Source organism: Mastomys coucha, unplaced genomic scaffold (genome assembly GCF_008632895.1).
Source record: "Mastomys coucha isolate ucsf_1 unplaced genomic scaffold, UCSF_Mcou_1 pScaffold20, whole genome shotgun sequence".
Taxonomy (NCBI): domain Eukaryota; kingdom Metazoa; phylum Chordata; class Mammalia; order Rodentia; family Muridae; genus Mastomys; species Mastomys coucha.
Window position 1 is genome coordinate 12,771,210 of NW_022196903.1, and position 7,709 is coordinate 12,778,918.

At 42.9% G+C, this 7,709-nt stretch overlaps 1 long non-coding RNA gene across 1 annotated transcript in view; it reads right to left on the reverse strand.

Moving 5' to 3' along the window:
* Nucleotides 1-422: 422 nt before the first annotated feature.
* The window catches only part of LOC116098011, a 29,484-nt gene continuing 22,197 nt past the window's right edge, over nt 423-7,709 (reverse strand). The window contains exon 4 of the long non-coding RNA XR_004121664.1: nt 423-531. This is a non-coding gene — a long non-coding RNA (uncharacterized LOC116098011). The remainder of the gene's footprint in view (nt 532-7,709) is intronic.

Genomic DNA, 7,709 nt, shown 5'->3' on the forward strand with positions numbered 1-7,709 from the left:
TATATATATATATATATATATATATGTCTTATATATAGCCTTCCAGGAGACAGCCATATCAGGCTCCTGTCAGCAAGTACTTCCCTTCATCCACAATAATGCCCGGGTTTAGTGTCTGTATATAGGATGGATCCCCAGGTGGGGCAGTCTCTGGATGGCCTTTCCTTCAGCCTCTGCTCCACACTTCCTCTCTGTATTTCCTCCTGTGAGTATTTTTTTCATCCTTCTAAGAAGCATTGAAGCATCCACAGAGCAACAGTGTCAACTGGCCAGACCTTCTGGAACTCCCAGAGACTGGACCACTAACCAAAGAGTACACATAGAGGGACCCATGGCTCGGGCGACATATATAGCAGAGGATGGTCTTGTTGGACATCAGTGTGAGAAGAGGTCCTTGGTCCTGAGGGTGTTTGATGCCCCAGGGTAAGGGAATGCCAGGGCAGGAAGACAGGAGTGGGTGGGTGAGTGGGGGAGCACCCTCATAGAGGCAGGGTGACGGTGAATCGGATAGAGGGTTTCCAAATGCGAGACCTGGAAAGGGAAAAATATTTGAAATGTAAATAACAAAAATATCCAATAAAAAACAAACAAAAAAAAATTAAAAATCACTTTAAGGAAGCTAGAGGGATGGTTCACTCAGTGAGGTGTTTCCCATTCATGCATGAGGTCCTGGATTCAGATTCCCAGCACCCAGGAAAAGAGACAAACATAGTGGGATGCCCCTATAATCCCAACACTGAGGTGCAAACAAGAGGATCTCTGGAGTATCTGGCTAGACAGTCTGACAGAATTGGTATGCTCCATGCTCAGTGAGCGACCTTGTTCAAAAAAAAAGGAAGAAAGAAAGAAAGAAAGAAAGGAAGACACCCCTAATCCCAATCTCTGCTCTCTGCACACATATGCACCCATGCAAGCATAAACATGTATGTACATATCCATACAAAAATTCACTACAACTTGCATTAATTAATAACTGAATTCTCCAGTGACATCAATGAATTGAGAGCAATGTTCTGATTTCGAACTTTTATTTTTAATAGGGGAGACATGGTCTACTATGTAGCCCTGACTGGTTGCTATATAGACCAAGGCAACCTAGAATTCACAGACAGATGACTGACTTTCCCCCCAAATCTTTTTTAATTAGTTACATTCTCATTGGTGAGGTTCTTCCAGACTTGGGGGATGAAGTTGCAGACAAGACTGCCAACTAGCAAATTTATGTCAGAGTTTCAGCTCAGACACCTTGAAGGGACAGTGGATCATAGTCAACTGCCCTTCATGGTGACAGTAATTAGTGCCCTGTATCTAGAGATGACGGATCCAGTCCTTGTGTTGAAGATGGCTCGGTGTGACCCAGTTCAGTCACCACATGATTTGCTTTTTGAGAGTTAGTCGGTGTACTAATGAGAAAAGTAAGGTGAATAGTTCTTAACATGAAAGGCATGCTGAATTTTTGAAAATATGTCTATTAGTCTACGCTTGCTAAAAATCTCAATTACTTTGTCAGAGTGATTTCTACAAGTCTCCCACTGGTGGCTTAGAAGGCCAGCAGCAGCTCGTACAGAAGCAACCCGCTCCATACGTCAGGCAGTGTTTGTGTATACTCAGCGTATCCAAGCAGGGCCTTTTTAACTTTCCGTGCAACGGACAGATCTGTACTTTCCTGAACGGCAGCCAGGAAAAATCTTGAAGATTTGGCAGGAACACGGTGGGAAGCCTGGTGTAGCACCAAGCTGCACTAGAGCCGGGGCTTTCTACAGAGGCGGATGAGCAAAATCCCTCCCTTTGTTTTGCTCTCCATAGGAGTACAAATGGAGGCCCCAGATTGCAATCAGGTCCTATTGTGTAAACTAGGGGTTTCCATCCTGCACAGCCTTTTTTGGCACTGTGATCCTCATTCTTTTTCATCTGGAAAACCAATTAGCATTCTTTTTTATATTTAGGTGTTGGTGCTTGGGCCTTAGAACAGCTTTTGGCCATCTGCCCACATGGCTGTAGTCTCTAGGGCAAGGCCTGACAAATTAAGATAAAACCGTTACTTCATGTTTTCCTCCAAAGAGAAAACAAAAACTGTTTCCTGTCTTATTAATTAGATGAAGTCAATGTCCACATATAACAAATAGAAAGGTAGGCATAATCGGGGTGTCAACCCTGAGCCCTTATCTCTCCCCAGGCGGAGTTCCACTACAGGAATGTGAGAAGGAAGACCAGTCCAGTTAGGGTTAAGCTTTTCTTCTCTTGAAAAAAGAAAAGAAAAGAAAAAGAAAACCTCAAACCATCTTTATGGTCAACAGAGGCCTCCGTCAAGTGGCTTGCCTTTGTCAACTACGGGATCGCCCTTTGGCCTCTGTGGCATTTTTTGCCTCCCAGTTTTGAGTGATGTGACTTACCTGGAGGAAGGAACTGTTAGGAGATTCCAGCCCTGACAAGTGGATTAGTCATAACAGGCAAGAGGGTGCTGCCCAGTTGGAACAAAATAAACAGAGCCAAATACTTCTGTATCTTGACAGGCAAACAAAATAAAGCTCATGTTCCAGGAACATAGTTTATGATTAGAGACAGTCCTCTCTGGGCCATTTTGGGTGTCAGAATGTCCTAGTATGTGGAGGAGAGGAAGAAACGAGGTCGGAATTGCCCATCCGAGAGAGAAGTGTTCCTCTCCGTGAGCAGCCTTTGCCATGACAACAACCTAATGCCACAGATCAGAGGAATGCGGTCCTCCAGTGAGCAGACCTCGGCCTGGCAAAGTGTCCCAAATGATGCAAAATATTTAGAAGGGAAGTGGGAAAACAAACAGAAAGGGAGCACAGCCATGTGGCTTCAGACTGAAGGCAAAAATAAGTCACACACACACACACACACACACACACACACACACACACACAGCGCAGGACAGCTACAACAGTGGGTTTGTGTCCTGGGTACTGAATGTCCATCTCTTTGCTAGAAACGGCCCTCGGGGTTAGTGCAGCCCCTTCAAGTCTGTCTTTGTAAATAGTGGGTAGTGGCATCCTTTAGGAAAAAAATCAATTAAAGACTTCTTTAAAGACTTTGTACAGACCGTTTTCTGTGCTACAGATTCTATTCTGGAGCTGTATTATTTAACAAAGGGTCTGTTTTCTGACTCATCCGGAAATTTTTTAGCCATTTTTTTTTTCTTTCTGTTAGGTTGCTGTCACGGGCAGAGAATGGTCATCTGTAATAACCCAAGGGAGTGACTAGAACATGCCCAGCCACATGCAAGAAAAATGTAATAGACTAGTGTCTAAGTGCCAGAAATTTCCCAGTCCCCTGTGCAGGATTGGCTGCACAACCAGATTTGCTAAGACAGCCTCAGCTTAGTCCAGTTGTTCAGGTTCAATTACAAAAGTGTCTCATTGCTCACAAAAGTGCCCTGTTTGAGATAATAAATATCTGATGGCCCTAATCATGCCCAGAGCCCAGGGGTCTGCTAACTTTTCCTACTTCATCCCCTAGGGATATTATTCTGAAGTTCTTCAAAGCTCAGAATCTAATTACAATAAATAAAAATAAACACATAAAAGAACTAGGGGGATGACTTGGTCACTAATGTGTTTGCTCTGCAAACATGAGGACCTGAGTTTGGATTCCCAAGTCTCCATGCAAAACTCTAGTAGTGCAGTAGTACATGCTTACAAACACAGCGCTAGGGATGTGGAGACAGCAAGATCCCTGCGGCTCTGTGTTCTGCCAGTCTAGCCAAATGGGTTAGCCCCAGGTCCTCTGAAGACTTGTCCAAAAGGTAAGTTAGAAAATGAACAAAGAGTATTTGATGTCAACCTTTGCCCTCCACGCATGCATATGTTCACATGTGTATGTTCACATGTGTATACATACACAACTAAAATACAATAATAAAATGAGGAAGAGTGATAGTTCTCTGACCGCACTAAGAAGAACTTTCAAATAGTTTCACTTGATATACAAGAAACATGGGGAACAGAACCCCCTTTGCTGGGCCAGGCCTCTTCATCCTCAGCCTGCCTTCAGAAAGAGCTGGGAGTTACCCAGGAGACTACCTACAGACACCCACACATGCATTTCTGGGTTAGGTGCAGGAAGGCAGTCAAGTCTTTTCAAAATCAGACACAAGGCTGCCTCCTTTGGTGCCCTGCAGCCTAGAAGCGGCTGTGAGATGTTCACAATGAGAAAGACTTCAGAGGGTCTATACTGCCCCCAGCTGCACTGCCCTGAGGCTTCTGTCCGAATTAGAGTGGGAACTCTTTGATCTCTTTTATATCTAAGTTTAAACCATGGCCTGGACCCAAAAGGTGGACTAATTTTGGCAACTTCCCCTCTACACTTTTATCTAGAGATAAAAGCAAGGTTTGCAAGCGTAAACAGAAGGTGTATTTCCCCAGGCCCAGCAACTAGCCTATGAAATATATGACACTATAGAGTCTGGTGCTCACTCAGGCTCTGGCTTCTTCATCTCTGCTGCCTCTTTCTCAGGCAGCCATTAGGATAATTTCCTCCTATTTTAAACATAAAGATGGTTCAACACTAAAGAACAAACTTCTTGGATTGAGGAACCCAGAAGGGCTAGAGACTCCTTAGGAAGAGCAACAGAGTCAACTAACATGGACTCTTGGGGATTCCCAGAGACAAAAACAACAAAGAAGACACATGGCTTGGACCTAGTCCCTTGCCCCACACATATGCAGCACATGTGCAGCTTGGTCTTTGTGAGGGTTCTCTAGCAACTGGAGCGGGACCTTACCCCAACTCTGTTGTCTGCCTATTTCCCTAACTGGGGAGTCTTGTCCAGCCTCAGTGGAAAAGGATTTATCTACTCCTGCAAGGACTTGAGGTACCAGGGTGGGTTGGTACCCAGAATGGACCTCCTCTGTCTCAGAGATGAAGGGGAGAGGAGATGGGGGGAGATGGTGTGAGAAGGGGGACTTCTAAGAGGAAGGGGTGCTTTGATTGGGATGTAAAGTGAATATACAAACATATATGTATATATATATGTACATATATATATATATATCTTCAAGAATATATATGAAGCAACTTCTTGAAGCAAAGGGAGTGACTTTTCTATTGTCACTTAAAATTTAAAATATGGGAGCTAGTGAGAGGGGTCAGTGGCTAAAAGCTACTCTTTCGCAGGACCTAGGCTCGGTTCTCAGCACTCTTATGGCTTGCTTTACAATTATCTGTAACTTTAGTTCTGGGGCGTCTAACATTTTCTTCCTGTCTCCAAAGGCACTCCGGAGCACCAGTACACTGCCTAGCATAGTTGTTTTCAGGTTAGAGTCCATGGTTCCTGGGCACAATGTGCCTTCCAGTTCCTGAGAGACGAATGCACTTACTACCTTGGGCAGCGAAGGATTCAGGCTGCTTTGTATTTCTCTGTATGTTTCCTTAGTAGTCAAGAAAACATGAAAGCTCGACAACTGGTCTCACAAATTAACATTGTGGACTCTGTATGGCTTGCAGATGTCATTGTATCCTGGCAACTACAACTTTTTGAGTCCTGACTATTGCCATTATATTTTGTTTCTGATTGCTCTCAGTAAAATAGTCAGAGCCTCAGTAGTCCTGTGGCCATTCAACTGGTCTGTTTTAATTTCTCTTAGCCATATCAAGTTACCTTGGCCTGGTAAGTTAAGCGTAGGCACTTACAGTGTACTCACATACTTATAGCAAAGTATTCATGTGAAAAAAATAAAGACAAATCCTTTAAAATTTTAACAGAAAACTATGTTTTTAAAGCTACAAAATTAACTCGGGACCTAGATTTGAAGATTCTCATGTGGGTTCTGTCATTACCTGGGTTATGGTGAAATCCTCTAACAGCTGATTTTCTTGTGTCTAGAGGGGCTGGACTTTAAATGGTGACTGACAGCTTGCTAAGCCCAGGAAGAACAGTACAATATGGATCCCATACAAAACTATCCTGGAGCCATACAGAGAAGTCACAACTCATAAACTCATAGTTTTTATACCATGTGCATTTATCACCAGTGGACTACATGAGAAGCTCATAAGCCAAAGGGGGCCTCAAGAAGCCCATTTAAATGCTTAGAGCAACAGTCCCTTGCAGAATGGAATATGGGACAGTTGGCTTCTAAAGGAGGGAAATAGTCTATTTACAAGGTTACACATATGAATAGACAGAGTTAGCTTGTCTGAATGCTAACCAGAATGGATCTGAGCAAAGGAATTTTACATAGTATTGTCAGGGAGATTTGTTTTAGATTTTGTATTGACTATTTGAGACATAAGATTTCTGATTTTCCTTTCCCAATGTCCAGGAAAACTGGTGAGTTCATTGAAGGGTCCACATAGGACTCACTAACAGATATTCCAAGACTTAAGTACACTAATATTACCCAACGCTGTCCAAATACAGTAATTTAACCAGTGTTGACAACCAAACTACATCATCATAGGGCTAGGCAGAGTTAATAAAAACAATACAAACGAACCTATGGGTTTAAAAGTTCTGATGTAGAGAACTGAAGTATCAGGGCTGGTGAGATGATGTCTTAGCAGATAATTGTGCTTGCTTTTCTAGAGAATCTGAGTTGTTAAGATTCAAACAAAGTCAGCAGCTAGCATGCTAGCATGTGATTCTCACGTCCTCCTGGATGGCTCTGTGGTGCCTCTGGGCACCACAGTGCTGAATGCTCGTCTTTTTCATTTTTTTGTTTGTTTACAACATGAATTTTTTTTTTCATTGCGAAAGAATCAAATTTGTAAAATGGTTTTTAAATGCCCTTCCATTAAAGTCTAGCAGGTTTTCTGTTCGTTCCTGGGTATGATTATGTTACATGCTCTTGTGAATGACTCTCTTCGCCACGCTTTCTAACTGATTATTGACAATGTGAAGAAAGACACATTTTTCATAGCTAGTCACTTTCATTTATTGTTAAAGCCTCCCCTTAACCTCTAATAATTTTCACTCTTATTCTTTTCTTGTTTTTAAAAAGAGATTTATGCTATTTTTAAATCAGTTGGGGGAGGTTTTAGCTGAACTCCATCTCTGAAGTTTTTAGACACCAGAGACACTGGTCGTTCTGTAAGGCTTGTGTTACACAGGGAATGCTGCCGGCCTTCCCTCTGAAAAGAAGATAAAAATCTGCAGTTGGCTTGTCCTGTTAGAGTCTCATAGAGGTCACACTCTTAACATTCTTTTGGTAGAGGTTTAACCTATTCCTCTCATGTGCCTTCTGAGAAGAAATTCTGATTTGGCCTACTGTTTTCGCATGCTGTTGCTATTGCACCCATCACTGAAGCTTACAGTCAGGGATAAGGAGATGTCAGAGAGAAGGGAGGCGCTGAGAAATCTGCACAATGATGATGATGATGACAGCAGACATGAAGAAATCACTCTCAGCTTGCTGGCCACACAGCTTGTTTCTATTCTTAACCAGCTCTGGCCTTCCACACAAGAGTACCCTCTGGGTCAGGGTGTGTTTCCCCAGCCTAGGAAACTCTGCAGCAGATTTCCTTTGAATCGCCCAGCCCTTCAGCTGCAAGGCCAAGGTTCCTGTGGAAGGGAATTCCTGAGGCTTTGATTGTTACTAACTTCCCTTTCCAAAACCTATTGCTTCTTAGACAGAAATGCTTTCTCTGTTCCAAACACCCAAAAGAACTTAGAATTAAAAAAAAAGCAGGTAAACAACTTTTGGGTGGTATTTTTTACTTTTTGTTACAAATGAAAGGCTCTTTGTCTT